An 18,510-nucleotide genomic window follows, 5' to 3' on the forward strand; every position below is an offset into this window, starting at 1 on the left:
ACTGTAAGGTGTTTACTTTCCAGCTAATTAAGAGTTCTTTGAGGATACTAAAATCAGTGGGCTCGATATTCAGCTGGCAGCACTCAGAGTCTTGCTGACCACCACCGATGTTATCCCCAGAAATTCAATGCTAGGCCATGTCCAGGCTCCAGCATTGAATTTCTGGATATACAAAGCCGGCAAAACCATAGCTGTGAATTCAACACTTAGGGTGGTAAAAGGGGCCCTGCGGTAGCATCAGCGCATGGATTCACCATGTGCCAAGGCCCCCCTTTTACCGCAGCGGGTAAAAGGCTTTCTTTAAATAAAAAGGAAATGACCCTATGGTAAGTGAACCACTTGCTGCATGGTCATTTCCTAGGGAAGCCCTTACCACCATCCATTTAGAAGACAGTAAGAGCTTCTGCTTTACTTTAGCAGTAACCAGGCAGGTTGGTGCTACAAAAATGCATTTTCTAGCACCAGAGTTGGCGGCAGTAGGCCTTATTTACTGTATGCCAATGCGGCGGTAGCCCTACTGTCCTTTAGTAAAAGGGCCCCTTTAACCGGCTATAGGGACCCTCATAAATTTCCAGAAAGCACTAAAAACAGATCTGTTCAGAAGGGCATATACCACCGACCCAACATAAAAAAACCTGGACACTTGCGACACAACGTAACCAAAGACCGTAATGGACATATGCTAACTCTTCCTCTCCCTCTCTAAGTTCTCCCCAATTGTCTCTAGCATACATGTACCTCATTCTTCCAGAAAATCACCTTGTAATTGTTCATACCTTATATTTGTTTGTTCCAGAATCGGTTAACGCCGTTTACGGTACTATGTAAGTCACATTGAGCCTGCAAAGAGGTGGGAAACTGTGGGATACAAATGTAACAAATAAATAAATAAAGGTAGGGCTGGCTTTTATGTCGTCCTATTTATGCAGTTATCTTGGCAGACTAAGTGCTGAGTATGGGCACAACCAGCCAAGTGTTGATTCTGCCCCAGAACACCTCCAAAATAGCTGGTTTCACATTAGGTGTTAACCAGAGATTTTCAGCAGTATGCTCTGGTTAAGTGCCGCAGAATATGACTAGTTAGCCTTGAACAAGTGATTTAAACAGCCAGGAACCATTTCTGACCAGCTAAATCAGTTTGAATACTGCCCCTAGTGTTTGTTGGTGGTTTCACCACATGTAGTATTGCTGAACTACTTTACCAGGAGAATTAAACACTGTGAAAATAATGAAGCTAATGTGCAGATGGTAAAGCTCACCTCAGGATCCCAGGTCCCTCTTTCACTCGGGGTGAGCTGGTTCTCAGTATGCAGATTTATGCAAATTAATCTACCACCCTTTTCTGCTCAGGGTGACCTGCTTCTCAAAAAGCAAACACAGTCAGGTTTCACCAATCAGACTATTTTCATACACAACTTTATTCCAGCCTCTGGGGCACACTTCTTTTAGCTTAAAACACTTTCACAAGCTTTAACAGTTCTTCCAGCTTAACCATTTCATTTCTTCTTACACAGTTCAATATTCATAGATTTCTTCCCCCTGAGCCCTCTCACACAGGCATTTGGGCTCAGTCATACACAGTCCCCGGACACACAGTCCTTCTTCACTGTTCTAGACAACAGGCTTTCCCTCTGGGACACCCAGTTCCTCTTCACCAGTCCCCGGACACACAGCCCCCGGACCCACAGTCCCTCTTTGTAGCACACAGCTCTAGACACAGTCCTTTTACTCAGTTCCTGGACACACAGTTCCTCTTCACTGTTCTAGACAGACAGCCTTTTACTCAGTTCCTGGACACACAGTACCTCCTGGAACACATAGTTCTTATTCCTGGCACTCTAGGGCCTTCTTACCCCAGCCAGCTTCCTTCTTGGGAACACACTCACAGTTCTACCACCAGGCCAAAGGGCACAGCCAGTACTTCTCATGGGGATTCCCTGGCTTCAGCTACCAGCCCCTTATTCAGCTGCCAGCTCTCCTTTCCCCCTTCTCCCTCAGGCGGGGTACTCAGTGGTTAAGCCCTCAACAGGACTCAGCCCTCCTCCTTTTCCCCTCTCCAGGGTTGCCAGGTGGAAAATTTTTTTCTAGCCCAATCCAGCCCAAAAACCAGCCCAAAACCCGCCCAAACACAAACCCCGCCCCTGACACCCCCACCCCCGCGTCATCACCCCCGCCCCCGCCGTCATCGGCCCCGCCCCCGCCGTCACCGGCCCCGCCTCCCACGTCATCGGCCCCGCCTCCCCGTCATCGGCCCCGCCTCCCCATCATTGGCCCCGCCTCCCACGTCATTGGCCCCGCCTCCCACGTCATCGGCCCCGCCTCCCACGTCATCGGCCCGCCCAAAACGTCACTAACCCCGCCCAAAAAACGTCACTAACCCCGCCCCCCCGCGGCCGAAAAATGCAAAAAGCCGCCCAAAAAACCGCACAGAAACCCAAAAAGCCGCCCAAAAAACCGCAACCCGCCGCAGGCAAAAATTTCCCGCGGCGGGTCGCGGAAAACCGCCCAATTGGGCGGTAAAACCGCCCACCTGGCAACACTGCCCCTCTCCCTCAGGCGGGGTACTAAGTAGTCACTGGCCCAACAGGACCCAGCCCTTAACCGGCTGCACCTGTTTCCACCTCCAGGACTCTCCCCGGTCCTAGCGACCTCCAGCTATACCTCCCCTTACTGGCTCCCTTCAGCAACTCACCCAGCCCTTTTCCCTGGACATTTTAGGGGAACTACGCCCTCTAGGGGCCTAACCAGGGTAGGACAGCCTCTTCCTTCTTACAATACATACAATTATATCACCTAGGTGTCATCATTGCAGAAAAGACACAAAAACTGAGTGGAGCAGTGGCGTAGCCAAGGGGTGGGCCACTTTGGGCTCAGGCCCATCAAGTACAGCACACCTATGATGTGGCTGGCAGAGATCCCCAAGCCCCCACCAGTCGAAAATTCCTGACAACTGTCTCTCCTGCATACTTTGTAAGTAGCAGATCTTTGTCTGCAGGAAGCAGCGACTGATACATACGTCTCGCACCGGCCCCACAGTCTTCCCTCTCATGCATTCCCACTTATGCGGAAACAGGAAGTTGCATCAGAGGGAAAGCTGTGGGGCCAACTTGAGCAGTGTGCTTCTCACTGCCGGTGAAAATCTGCTATTTAAGTGGGTATGTGAGGGAGGGGGATGTTTGAGAAACCATATGGCATGCAGGCGAGAGAGGGAGAGACCAAATCACTTGTGCGACAAGGTGGAGTTCTGCCCAGCCATCTTGAGCCCAGGCCCACCCAAAATTGGGTGTCTGACTATGCCCCTGGAGTGGAAGATGCAAGGCAGGGATAAAGAGTATTAGGGCAAGTAGTGTTTTACTGGGGCTTTACTCGGTACTCAATATCTATTGCCTTTGTTTTGTTTTGGGGGTTTTTTTTGTCTCAGGGGTATATTAGTGTTTATTGGTTTAAAATCTAAAATCAGAAGCACTAGTTACAATGCAGCTGTAACATCATTTACCAGGAATCTGCTGCTGCCAGGGCTCCTTCACTCTCATTAGAGAGCAGAGATTTGATAAAATGAAACAGAGCAGTGAACAGCATGACTGATATTACAAGGGAACCAAATACATGAGGGGTTTTCATAAAACCACTGCACTGCTTACTAAAGAAAATGAAAGAATGTTTTCACTTCTAGCACAAATGTTTTCCCACACACACACACACACACACACACACACGTTGGTGAGTGCAGATTTGACCAGTTGGAAAATGTATCAATATCATATTACTAATTAATTTTGATCAAGTAATGTATCCTTATTCAATATTACAGATATAAAATCTAATACCTATATTTGTCATTGCAGTTCCCTATATTGATTTGGTAGGCATTTATTACATTACATTCCAGTCTTATATTCTACCAGTACCTTATCAATTCAAGACAGATTATAGCTTTAAGATGCTAGAACCAATTTGTCTAGTGATGCCAATACTATTAAACAAATAATTAGGAAGTATTCAACATTACTTGATAAACCAAATTTATAATACAGATTTTTTTTTGGAAATTCACAAAGTGGCAGATCGACTTTTTTTTTTTTTTTTTTTGCAAAAACGTCCAAATTGCTTTTTTCAAAACACATTTTTAGACGGTTTTCTACGCAGTTCAAGTGCAGTGCATCCAAATCACAAGGGGGTGTGTCGGGAGAGTGTTGGAGGCAGGATTTGGGGACTCCTAACACTTAGACTTCCATAATTAAAAAAATAATGGAACAAAGCAAAAACGTCTAAGGCTAAAACCTAGATGTTTTGGGCTAGACCTGTTAATAACAACTAAATCACGGAAGGTACCCCAAATGACCATATGACCACTGGAGGGATTAAGGCATGACCCCCCCTTTACTCTTCCCATGGTCATTGCCCCCTCCCATCCTTCAAAGAAGTGACAGAAACAGTACATACCAGGCTCTCTGACAGCTGCAGATGTTATAGCCAGTCCTATTAGAGCAGCAAGCAGGTCCCCTATTGGTTGGTGCACTGTTGAGAAGGGGGCCCAGGCAGGGCCGTGCCAAGGGTCTGTGGCGCCCCCTGCAAGGGATCGGGTGGTGCCCCCCCCCCACAGGGGATCGGGTGCCGCGCCCCCCCCCCACAGACAAGCAGTTGGAGCGTGCGCGCCCCTCCCCCCCGTGAAGATGATCGCTGTCCTCTCTCCCCTGCCCTCCCGCTCCCATGTCCCAACTGCCCACCCTCTTCTCCCCCCAACAAAATCTCTTTTAAATTTACCTCCGTCCGGCTAAGAAATGACGTCAGAAGAAGGCGGGACATTGAGCGAAGGGAAGACTAGTAGAGACGTTGGGAGCGCCGCCTCCTTTACTGACGCTGCGCCTTCACTGCCAGCCGGACGGAGGTAAATTTAAAAGAGATTTTGTTGGGGGGGAGAAGAGGGCGGGCAGTTGGGACATGGGAGCAGGAGGGCGAGGCAAGCATGGCGCAGCGGGGCGCCCCCCAGAGGACGGCGCCCCCCTACCACGCTTACCTCGCTTACCGCATTGGCATGGCCCTGGGCCCAGGTCCATAACCAACTCTGTTACATGTGGTGAAAAGTCAGAGCCCTCCAAAACCCATCAAAACCTACTGTACTCACATATAGATTACCCATAAGGGCTATTGTAGTGGTGTACAATTGAGTACAGTAGATTTTTGGTGGGGTTTGGAGGGCTCACGCGCGGGGTACAAATGTAATAAATAAATATAAGGGGGTAACGGTGAGATGTGCCCCTGGGACATTTTATTTGAAGTGCACTGCAGTGCCCCCTAGGGTGCCCCACTGCTCTGCTGGCCAGTCTACTAAGAATGCTGGTTCTTCCTACATCCCAATGGCTTGATTTTGTGCGTTTTTCACTTGGACTTTTTTTTTTTTGGTCCAAAAGGTTAGACTTACTGAGCACAACAATGTCTAGCAAATAGCCATTTTTGAAAACAAAAGACAGACATTTTTCAATTTTGAAAATGGCCATGTTCACTATTGGATTTTTTGGATGATTTCTACAAAATGTCCAAAGTTAGTTTTGGACACAATATCGAAAATGCCCCTTCACATATTGGCATATTTTAAAGTCCATTTGCATTGAGGTAGGAACTGGAACATCTAATTTGGGATCTTTATAGTTCCAGTGCTATTTTACAAAAGGCTCTGCAGAATGCAGAGATTTTTAATATGTAAAAGGACATTCAGAAGTGCACATATGTTTGCTGGTACCAGGGCCAGTCCAAGGGATTGTCAAGGAGAGATGAATGAGTGGAGGATGGTGAGTACAGAATATAGAAGTCTAGTAAGGTGAACTGGGTGAAAGAGAAGGGAATAGGAAGCAAGGGAATGAGTGAGGCAGGAGAATGGGAGAGCTAGGGGTTAGAGGAGGAGACAGAAAGTTGATAGGTAAGTGAAATATAGATGGAGGACTGAAGAATGAGGGAGTGGAACTTGAGTGGGAAGACAGAAAAGAAAGTAAGATAGGAGGAAAGTGGAGAAAGGACAAATGAACAGCTCCCATGGAAAAGACACCAGGAAAGCAGAAGAGAAAAACTGAAAACAACATGCTTGAAATAATAAAATGCCCAGACAACAAGGGTAGAAAAATGTGTTTTATTTTGAATTTATTAAGTAGAATGTAATGAAGAGGTTTTTTTTAAAAAACAGATGCAGGAGAGAAATCCACAACTCAGACCATTCCATCTGACAGTTTCCTGCAAAAATACAAACCACTGCTTGCTCCTTTTTAAGATAAGAGAAACTTTTCTCTTATTCCTTAAGGGATTATTGAGCCTTTTACATTTCCAAGACAGGAATCTATACCCTGCTGTCATAGACTATGAGCAATATAGGAGCTGAAGAAGAAAGCCCTTGCATAACACCTTCCCAATCATCCTCGGTTATGAAAGAACAGCAAAGGACAGTCTAGATGGGGCTTCCAGGCTTCAACTGTTCTTGTATTCTCTGTTTTTCTATGGCTACCTTATGGTGTAAATTGTAAGGTACTATGTACTTATTGGTGTGCATTCGGCAAAATCAACAGAATTGTTTGGGTATTTAGGACTGTATTTACTAAGGCGCACTATAGGCACGTTTACATTTGTAATGTGCGTTAATGGTTGACATGTATTAAACGCTAATGCGCCTATAGGAATGTATTGGTGCATTAGCGTTTAATGTGCCTTAACTTTAAAGGCACGTTAAAAACGCTAACATGCCTTAGTAAACATACCCCTTAGTGCAATAAATATTGTCAAAAGGTCTTGATCCTTAACAAAATGACCGAGAAAACTGCTGGGAGGCTCAAGACTGAAAGAAATCTGTGAATTACTGCATATGTGTGCCTTCTGTCTACAGCCTGTGCTGTTAGCTTCAACAGAATAAATATTCATGTCTCTGCTATGCGACATTTAGAATGGCAGCAATCATTTTTTGCTGTAAATGTCAGACTCTGCCACAGCCTTGCTTCATGGGCTGAAAGGTTTGTGCTGAGGTGACAGGTCACCTGTAGGCCTTTAAACTTCCTATTCTGCTATTGAATTCTTTAACATTTCTAGCTGTATCAGTGGAGTTCTCAGCATAGCTGGACAAAGAGGAGGCCTCTGTGCTCTTTTCTCCATGCAAAACAAAGGCTTTGAGTTCTTTGAACTTAGCTTGCCACCTTGGGTGGTCTCACATGGTAGAAAAAGCATTGGAAACTCATGCAAAAACAGGCATTTCCTTTTCCTTTTTTAATCATAACCTCCTTCAATCTATAGGACTCAGATGATTACAATCCAAAAATGATTTGGAAGGTGCAAAGTTTTGGAAATTTTAGCAATAACTTATATGGGGCTGGATATTAAAAATGACTTATCCATATAGCAGTTACCACTATACGGATAATTCTCCTATCCATGGAGTTTTGGCATCATTATACAGATAGTGTTGCTGAAAAATCGTACAGAGTTCCCCAGTCATATCCAGATAGGGCTGGAGTGAAGCTAGGGCGGAGTGTGGGCATTCTGCCTAACTATATGGATTTCCAGGGATATTCAGCCACTATTGAGTTTCTTCGCTACCAGTAGCATACCCAGACTTCCCATTTTGGGTGAGCCCACAGTTAGGATAGATGGGCCTTCCAAAATGTCCCACCCCCCTTTACCTTGCATCTCTCTCCCTCGCCTCCAACCCCGAATTCAGCATTATTCCACCGCCCCCCCAGCCTACCTAAGCATCTTCTCCAGCACAGCATCAATGCTCGCAGGCTTCCTTCTGCCACATCCAGGAAACAGGAAGTGGTGTCCGTGAGGGCAGGACACAGCAGAGGGAAGCCTGTGGGGCCAATGCAGGCAGCAGAGGTGTATTGCTTCTGTGCCAGCGAAGATGCTGAGTTAGATCAGAAAAGGAGGGCGGAGCTGCTGGGCCACAAGAAGGAAATGCTGGATTCGAGGGTGGGAGAGAGAAGAGTGAGATGGCTGCCACTGAACTTTCTTAGTGAGTCATTCAGGGTGGGCCTGAGCCAAGAATGGGTGGGCCTATGCCTACCCAGGCCCACCTGTAGCTATGCCACTGTTTGCTACTTGTTACCCCACCAATCGAGAAGACTTCTGAGCATCTTATAGAGATACAAATATAGATTGGTTAGAACTGTGAGGTGGAAAACAGATATAGGAGAGAGGGGAACTACAATCTTTGATAGAATAGAGATAGATTAGGCAGAAGGTTGAAAGACTGTGTATCAGACCCCAGTCAGTCATATGCATCTTTAATGCATATGATTACATTAGAGAAGCAGTCATGAAAGGAGGAAATAGCTAGGCAAAAGTGTCTTTGAAAAGAAAAGTCATCAGGCCTACCTTGGTTTTCTAAAGAAGTGTCTAGTTAAAGGTGGAGTAGGAGGGCATGGGGCCAATAAAACTGAATATGGTGTTTTGGGTGGTATCATATCTAATCTGTCTGAAGGTAGGAATTATAAGGCAATTTTGTTGAGAAGATCTGAGTTCTTATGTGAGGGTGTAGAGGATCAATAGTTGAGAAATGAAAAGTAGAAAACCAGAGTGGTGAATCTTAAACACTACTAGTAAAATTTTATACGTGATCCTAGGGAATAGAGGTAACCAATGTGCTGTCTTCAGCAGAGATGGGTTCATTACTTTTTAAAAGTACTTAAGTAAAATGTAAAAGTACTGGCTTCAAAAGTAGTGAAGTAAAAGTAGAAAGTCTTATACAAAAAGAATTCTCAAGTAAAAGTAATAAAGTACAGCTCTTAAAACTACTTTTTTACAAGGTAAAAAGTATTCTTAACAAGCTGGATCACAGAATCTAGTATGTTTACAAGCAAACTTTCAGAGGGTCACACACGGTCCTACAGGCTTTCACTTTCTCATGTCTTCTCTTTGCCCAGCCTTTAAATGGAAGCCCAAAGGAGCAGGCAGAAGCTTCTGAGTCAAAATGTAATAAAACAAATTAGAAGCAGCATCTAGACGAATCAGATTAGACTCAGTAAGAGTCAGAGTTATTTCTCATTTTCTACCTTTGGGGAAAATGCACAGTACTTTGGATCTCTGTTGGCCAGGGGGTTAGTTTATTTATTTTATTTTATGCATTTGTATCCCACATTTTCCATCTATTGGTAGGTTCAATGTGGCTTACAAGATTCTGGAGTAAATTGGTTACATAAGTACATAAGTACATAAGTAGTGCCATACTGGGAAAGACCAAAGGTCCATCTAGCCCAGCATCCTGTCACCGACAGTGGCCAATCCAGGTCAAGGGCACCTGGCACGCTCCCCAAACGTAAAAATATTCCAGACAAGTTATACCTAAAAATGCGGAATTTTTCCAAGTCCATTTAATAGCGGTCTATGGACTTGTCCTTTAGGAATCTATCTAACCCCTTTTTAAACTCCGTCAAGCTAACCGCCCGTACCACGTTCTCCGGAAACGAATTCCAGAGTCTAATTATACGTTGGGTGAAGAAAAATTTTCTCCGATTCGTTTTAAATTTACCACACTGTAGCTTCAACTCATGCCCTCTAGTCCTAGTATTTTTGGATAGCGTGAACAGTCGCTTCACATCCACCCGATCCATTCCACTCATTATTTTATACACTTCTATCATATCTCCCCTCAGCCGTCTCTTCTCCAAGCTGAAAAGCCCTAGCCTTCTCAGCCTCTCTTCATAGGAAAGTCGTCCCATCCCCACTATCATTTTCGTCGCCCTTCGCTGTACCTTTTCCAATTCTACTATATCTTTTTTGAGATACGGAGACCAGTACTGAACACAATACTCCAGGTGCGGTCGCATAAAACACTCCAAGTAACTCAGAACTATGTTTATACAGACCCAGAGGGCCGATTTATTATAGCTAAGGTGACGGTAGATGGAATGCCGATGCTGTTGGTAAATGTATATGCCCCGAATGTGTACAGCAAAAGGTTCTTTCAAACTTTAATTATGCGTATTCAAAAAATTAAACTACAAGACCCACATATGCAGACGGTGATTGGGGGAGATTTTAACATAGTGGCGGACGCAACTATAGATAAAACTTGTAATAAGGGCGGAGGAAAAGGGGATCATATGAAAGGAATTTCTTGGATGTGTGATACATTGGAAGTTATTGATGTGTGGAGAATATTAAATCCAGGCCTTAGAGATTATACACACTACTCAAGAGTGCATCACACTCAATCCTGGATTGATTATCTTTTGATTAATGAAGGGGCTCTCCCAGATGTACAAGAGGCAGGCATAGATCCTACCATAATATCTGATCATGCGCCAATCTATATCATCATCAATAGACAAGACACGCAATCTAAGAGACGGAAATGGATATTTCCAATTGAGCTTTATTATGATGATGAATTTTTGAGTTATATAAGACAGAAATGGATGGAATATAAGATTCATAATGAGAGGCATACATCAGAACCTATATTGTACTGGGAGGCAGCGAAAGCTGTACTCCGAGGAGAAATAATAGCCTACTGCAGCCGAAAGAAAAAAAGACGAGAACAGGAAATACTTAGGCTAGGGAAGCAATTAGTCAAATTACGACGTCATTATAGGGACAAAGCCCAAAGTACAGTAAGAGAGCAGCTACTAGTCACACAGATAAATTTAAATACTTTAATCCATCAAAGAGCTATTAAATCAGCATTATACTATAGATATCAACTCTATAAATTTGGTAATAAGCAAGGTAAAATGCTCGCAGGGCTGATCAGGAAAAAGACTGGCCCACAAAGGGTACTTACTTTACAGCATCCCTCAGGGACTGTAACACACTCAGAGAGTAAAATTAGACAAATATTTTTAAAATATTATACCCAGCTCTATCAGCCCACCACAGAAGATCAGTTAGAGCCTGAGATGTATCTAGATAACATAGTACTACCACAGATAACAGAGGCCCAGAGGGAAATGATTAACAAACCTATTGAACTAGATGAAATAGCCAGGGCCATTAAAAGTAGTCCTTTACAGAAAGCCCCGGGACCTGATGGGTATCGAGCTGAATTTTATAAACTGTTAGAGGCAGAGATTGGGAACCCAATAATGATGGCCTTTCAGCGGGCAGTAGATCAGGAATGTTTACCAGAGACACTTCGAGTGGCAGACATTGTGGTATTTCCCAAACCAGGGAAGGTACAATTTATATTGACCAATGCGATTAACAGATGTCATGATTATGACAGGTTTTATGTGTTTAGATTTGTTTCAGGTAAGCCCGTTACGTGTTAGGGATGAATTGGGCGGCGGAAGCTTAGTTTAGTTTCTGTTCATTGTCATATTCATGTATTGTTCAGTAATCTGGTTGGTTAAGTTGGTTCAGTGGGGAGGAACTTTCTGAAAAAGTGGGCCTTCAGATTTTTTCAGAAGATTAGGTAATTGTCCTTTAGGTCTTTTGATAGTGTGTTCCAGAGCTTGGTGCAAACATAGGAGAAGCTGGAAGCGTATGTTGATTTCTATATAAGGCCATTACATCTGGGGAACTGAAGGGTGAGGTAGGATCTTGTTGATTTTGTTGTATTCCGATTTACTAAGCTGTTGTAAAATATCACATTTTACCATTGCTTAACTTATCGTGGGAGTCACTAACATACGGTAACTCAGTCTCGCAGGTTAGTGACTCCCACGGTGAATAAATAATGCATCTTTTGTTCAACCTCACAAGCTGCATTATTTCTACAAATCTAATGCCCCTGGAATCAGTGGCATTCCTAGGGGGGCTGACACCCGGGGCGGATCGCCGATGCGCCCCCCCCCCGGGTGCAGCGGCCCCCCCCGGCGACTATCCCCCTCCCCTTACTCTGCTATCCCTGGTGGTCTAGAGGTACCTCTTCATCTTCGGGGCAGGAAAGAGCCCCCTCTTTCCTGCCCGGAGCGCTGCTGCTAGCTGCCCTGCATCCTGTCCTGTGGTGAGTCCGGCTCTCGGCGTTTCAAAATGGCCGCCGAGAGTTGAAGCAGCCTCGCGAGACTTCAACTCTCGGCGGCCATTTTGAAACGCCGAGAGCTGGACTCACCACAGGATAGGATGCAGGGCAACTAGCAGCTCCAGGCAGGAAAGAGGGGGCTCTTTCCTGCCCCAAAGAGGTACCTCTAGACCACCAGGGATAGCAGAGAAAGGGGAGGGGAGGGGAGAAGGAGAGAGATGACAGGGGGGAGGTGAGGGCGTGGAAGGGGCGGGACAGGGGACGTGAAAGGGGCAGCTCTCCCCAGCAAAATGACACCCCCCCCCCCCGGCTGCTGGGGGGGGTGGCGCGCGTCTGTCAGCAACTCTCGTTCCCTGCTCCCTCTGCCCCGTTACAGGAAATAACCCGTTCCGGGGCCAGAGGGAGCAGAGCGTTGCCGACAGACGCGCGGCACCCCCCAGCAGCGTGCACCCGGGGCGGACCGCCCCACCCACCCCCCTTAGTACGCCACTGCCTAGAATTATTTTTCCTCACTGGAAGCATCAGGCTGATAACACATGGCCTGTTGTTCCAGTAAAATCTTTTTAATATGGCAGGTGGTCTTTCAAGGATCATGCCTGCTGATCTTCCTCCTACCACACCAACAGCTTGACCCCAACCAGTAATAACACAAGACTACAGATAGGGGTCAACTAGTGCCTAAACGTCGTCTCCTTTCACCTCTCTCTTTTCATATCCTGTCATGGCTACTTCGTCCTGCTGTATTTTTCGTGTGCTACTCTCTCTCCCCTCCCTACCTTCTTCGTTTTGTACATCACTGTGCTATGAAAATGTAGGCAATATATTAAGTTCTGAATAAATAAATACATTTTGAACCCAGTAATCTAAGAGGTAGGAGAGACTGGCGATCACTCCTGCCCCCTTCTGTATGACACCAAGGATTGGACTGGTAGATCCAGGACAGGTCTTTGGAAAATGGAGAGTCTTTTCTAGGGGTCCAGTGGAGCCCTCATAGGGGTAAGGGATCTCTTTTGGGTGGCCAGATTTGGGGTGGGGGGTTTAGATCAGAAGGGCCCATCCTGCCCGGGTAAGGAGGAGGAAGACTATGTTTTGGTTGGAGGAGGGTTGTAACCAGAAGGAAGGGGGCTGTTATTAGCCAGTGTGTGTGGGTAGGGGGGGAATTAGGGGGTGGGTACAATCATTAAAAGACTGCTGGCCCCTTTTAGAAAGGTTCCCAGGAGCATCAGGCTGTATGTGAGCAGCCCAGTCCTCCTGTAGAGACAAACTGGCATAATATTTTCATAAATAGTGTCCATCTCACGTGGAGGGGCATAATCGAACGCGAACGCCTATCTCCATGGGCATCTATGTCCGAAAATGGGTACATGAAGAGGCGGGACAGACCGTATTTTCAAAAAAATGGATGTTTTTCAGCTGGGCGTTTGTTTTATTTAGCGATAATGGAAACTAAAAATGCCCAGCTCAAAAACATCCTAATCCAAGCCATTTGGTCGTGGGAGGGGCCACGATTTGTAGTACACTCGCCCCCTGACATGCCAGGACACCAACTGGGCACCCTAGAGGTCAGTGCGGTGGACTTCAGACAACGCTCCCACATGCATAGCTCCCTTACCACGGGTGCTGAGCACCCAACCCCCCTCCCCCAAAACCCACTACCCACAAATGTACAACACTACCATAGCTCTTAGGGGTGAAGGGGACACCTACATGTGGGTACAGTGGGTTTTGCAGGCCTCCCATTTACCAGCACAAGTGTTACAGGTGGGGGGGGGGGGGGGATGGGCCTGGGGCCGCCTGGCTGAAGTGCACTGCGGTACCCACTAAAAGTGCTCCAGGGACCTGCATACACCCAGGCCTCTAGGACTGGTTGCTGCTATATAACATTGGCACAGCAGTTGACACCTGAAGACTAATCTCTCCGAAAACGTCCTTTATTGGAATAAGCACGCTTACTCACAGTTAACTGCAGATCAGAGGTTGTGCCCCACTGGCAACGAGTCTCCCTGGTACTGAGATGAGCAGTAGGTCAGAGCTGGCAGAATGCTGTACAATGCCCTCTTTCAGCCACATTCAAGGTAAGAACTAAGTTCTCTAACGTGGCTAACACGTGAAAGGGATCTAAAAGTGTCTTACAAAAATGGCCACTACATCATGGACTACCGGAAACAAAACAGGGCACACTCTGATCCAGTAAGCAGGGGGAAAAGCACCACGGGAGTAGAGCCTACCAACTACCAACATCGTGAGCATTTGCCACAAGCTAGTGGAATCACGGAGCCCAATACCCTACACCCACCACAATGCATTGCTGATATGACTCTGCAGTGCGCATAACAGAGAAGGTGTCACACTCACCCGACAGCCACGTCAGAACCAGGGAAAGGCTGTGACAGGATAGAACACATTCTGCTGTCATAGAGGTGGGTACGGCATTTGAGGCTGGCATAGAGGCTGGAAAAAAAGTTTTTCAAGTGGGTTTTTTTTGGTGGGAGGGGGTTAGTGACCACTGGGGGAGTCCGGGGAGGTCATCCCCGATTCCCTCCAGTGGTCATCTGGTCATTTGGGGCACTTTTTTGGGACCTGTTCATGAAAAAAAAAGGGTCCAAAAAAAGTGACCCAAAATCGCGGTCAAAACGCCTTTTTTTTTGATTATCAGCTAAAGACACTCATGTCTCCTCGGCCGATAACCACGCCCCAGTTCCACCTTCACCACGCCTCCAACACGCCCCCATCAACTTTACTCGTTTCCGCGACGGATTGCAGTTGGAAACGCCCAAAATCGGCTTTCGATTATACCGATTTGGGCGCCCACGGGAGAAAGACGCCCATCTCCCGATTTGGGTCGCAATATAGGCGTTTTTCTCTTTCGATTATAAGCTGGATAGTGCTTTAAACTGGTATCACAACTTTGTAATTTGGTTTTATATGTTGTATTTTCTTTAAACTTTTGACTTGTTTCTGGCCTAGTGGTTAGGGTGGTGGACTTTGGTTCTAGGGAAATGAGGAACTGAGTTTGATTCCCACTTCAGGCACAGGCAGCTCCTTGTGACTCTGGGCAAGTCACTTAACAATGTGGCTTACATTGCCCCATGTAAGCCACATTGAACCTGCCATAAGTGGGAAAGTGTGGGGTACAAATGTAACAAAAATAAAATATTCCTGTTTGTTGATTGACAAAGTTGTTATATTATTTTGTTTATAATTATGTTGGAAATGTAATAAAATATAATTTTAAGAACATGTTAAAAAGCAGCGGTCCCAGGACAGGCCATGGGGGAGGGGGGAATCCCACCGTTTATCTTTCTCCTTTGAGAATATTGACCATTTAACCCTACTTTGCTTTGTCAAATGCTTTCTGAAACTCCAGATACACAATATATCAACTGGTTCACTTTTGTCCACATGTTTATTCACCCCCCTTCAAAAAAATGTAGCAAATTGATGAGGCAAAATTTCCCCATTATTTTCAGTGGGGGCTATTTTGTATACAAACTATGCTGTTAATTCAAATAAATGTGACCATCTCTGGAGCAAAAAAAAAAAAAACCTACAACCACCAGAAACACAAAAAACAAGAGGTTTTAATGAATTCTGTTAGAGCAAAGAATTTGTAACACAACAATTCAAACCCCATCCTTTTAAGTGAAAAAAATAAAAAAGTTACAGAAATTCAAACATTTTACAGACTGCTTCTGGGCCCATGACATCAAAAATTGGCTACTCTCAACATTTTGAATTTACTACTTTAGTCACCTTTTCCCAGAAACACTCACAAATGTGTTTTAACTCACTAACACAGGCAGGGCAGTGCTGATGCAGTAAGCGCCACTGCCCTGCCGTCCATCTGCTCACTTGCAAAATCTTTCACCTGAACTTGTGATTCTCCTATCTCCACTGCCCTCCCCTTTTCATGCAAAGGAGCAGTATTAATTGAGGCAGGCACGGCTCTTCAAGTTGTGTGAGAATACAACCAGATTGCTATTTATGCTTCGGTTTGGGGCTAGCTCCTCAGTCAGGGTGAGTTTCAGAGCTTGAAACAGCATTCAAATTAAAGAGAACCTGAAATTTTAAAAGTGCTAAAAATAAGTTTTAAAAGTATTTGCCTTAAATCTAATTGCAGAATTCAGGTGCTGGGAGTCTGTACTTGGTTGTCATATGCTCAGATTTGTTTAAATCATATGCAAATTAGTCCGGTGTTTTTCACTAAACATTCCCATGAGTGTCTGTATGTTAATCTGCATTCAAATAGAGCTCTCTGATTGGATGATCAGCTTCTGTTAAGAAATCTGCCCGGGAAGTGAACAGAGTGAGAGCTGTCCTTTGCCAAGAGAGACATCCAGCTGTGACTTCCTGTGTTTGTTGACTGAAGTTATAAAAGAGTGCCTGATTGTGGTAAATGAGAAAATATATGTGAAAAGAGATTGGTGGTGATTGAAGTTTCTCTAGTGAGAAAAGGATCTGAATATTTCAGGATTACTTGAAGTTTATGAAGAATAGAAAAGGGTGAATTTCAGTTTAAGAGTGTTTAAATCCTATAAGCTATATAAAGGCTAGGTAGATTTAAGTGACTGTAAGCAAGGAAACCTTAATATTTGATCTGAAATAAATATTTGATCTGAGATAGTTGATCAGAGATAAATGTTTGATCTGAATTATATCCTTTGGTGCAAAGGAGATTAGAATGCAATAGAGTATTTCTTTCTGTTTACCAGTACAGTCAAATAATTCCATTCCACTTAAATAATTTTTTGTTATATATATGAGGGAGTAGTATCTGGTTTTTTTGTAAATCAAACTGATTCCATTCATAGGAATTCATATTCACCTTCATGCATTCATCCGATATTATCTTTTAAGGATGAAGTTTTATTTTATGTTCACTCTGTCTCTTGTGAGCTGAGCACAGTTAGTTTCCTCGGCTGGCACGACTACATATTAGAGGTATTTTGATACTGTGTGAAGTTTTACCACAGACGGGTGACATATATAAAACATTCTCCTTGGATAGGATGTGATATGTGAAAATACATTTTGCTTTAATGAAATTGCTAAACTTTAGAGTCAGAGACTTATAAATGAGGGATACATACAGTGCAATTTTTTCCTGAGGTCCGGCTTACTTGCCTGCTCCCTTCTGTTCCTGCTCTGCTGGACGGGGGGGGGGGGGGGGGGGCGCCAACCGATAGTCTGCAGGGGGGCACCAGAGACCCTAGGCACGGCCCTGAACACAGGGCTTCTTTTAGAAAGCCACGCTAGCGATTCCTACGTAGCAAATGAGAGGAAACCCATAGGAATTGAATGGGCTTCCTCTCATTTGTCGCACTGAGAATCGGTAGCGAGGCTTGGTAAAAGAGGTCCACAAGTTATTAACTGACTGCAAAGCTTGCCATCAAGTAATACTATTGCGATATTGTGTAAGCTTAAAAAAAAAACTTCAAAGACGTGTATTTCAAGAACAGTATTTTTTCAAGAAGGTTTTGCCTTTTTATTTTTTTAAGAACCAAGCAGTACTTCCAAGAGTTTGGCATTTTTTCAAGTATCGCATAACACTTGTCAAGAAATGTGCTGGGTTTTTCCTCAAGGAATTTGCTTTTTTTTATTTCAAGGAACTGTTATGACATTCTGTTTTTTTCACATTTCCACTTACCATTTGTGAGCACTTGAGGTTTCTTTCTTTCTTTCTTTCTTTCTTTCTTTCTTTCTTTCTTTCTTTCTTTCTTTCTTTCTTTCTTTCTTTCTTTCTTTCTTTCTTTCTCAAAGACAGCAACAGAGAGCAATCATTGGCTGACCCCTGTGGGCAGCACTTATCCAGGTAGGAGGCGCACTTACCTAGCTAAGCGGTCCTTTTGCAAAGTGGTGGTAGAGCTATCGCCGCTTTGTCGTGTGTCAAATCAAGACTACCGCTGAAGCCTGGTGGTAGTTCCCACCCCCAGTGCACGCCATTTCTGGCGCTACAAAATATTTTGGGATCCTTTTACAAAGCTGTGGTAAAAAGTGGTCTGCGGTTGTGTGGGCACAGCTTTTAAGTGTGTGCTGGTCCATGTTTTACCGAGGCTGGGAAACAAGGCAATTTTTTAATGGGCCGGGAAATGGGCTTGCACTAATATTAAAACTGGTGCGTGCCTATTTACGTCCTGAGACCTTGCTGCCACCCATTGACCTAGCAGAGAAGGGCGACGAAAATGATAAAGGGGATGGGACGACTTCCCTATGAGGAAAGGCTAAAGCTGCTAGGGCTCTTCAGCTTGGAGAAAAGGCGGCTGAGGGGAGATATGATAGAGGTCTATAAAATAATGAGTGGAGTTGAATGAGTAGATGTGAAGCGTCTGTTCACGGTTTCCAAAAATACTAGGACTAGGGGCATGCAATAAAGCTACAGTGTAGTAAATTTAAAACGAATCAGAGAAAATTTTTATTCATTCAACGTGTAATTAAACTCTGGAATTCGTTGCCAGAGAATGTGGTAAAGGCGGTTAGCTTAGCAGAGTTTAAAAAAGGTTTGGACGGCTTCCTAAAGGAAAAGTCCATAGACCGTTATTAAATGGACTTGGGGAAAATCCACTGTTTCTGGAATA

This window comes from Microcaecilia unicolor, chromosome 6 (genome assembly GCF_901765095.1).
Source record: "Microcaecilia unicolor chromosome 6, aMicUni1.1, whole genome shotgun sequence".
Classification (NCBI taxonomy): domain Eukaryota; kingdom Metazoa; phylum Chordata; class Amphibia; order Gymnophiona; family Siphonopidae; genus Microcaecilia; species Microcaecilia unicolor.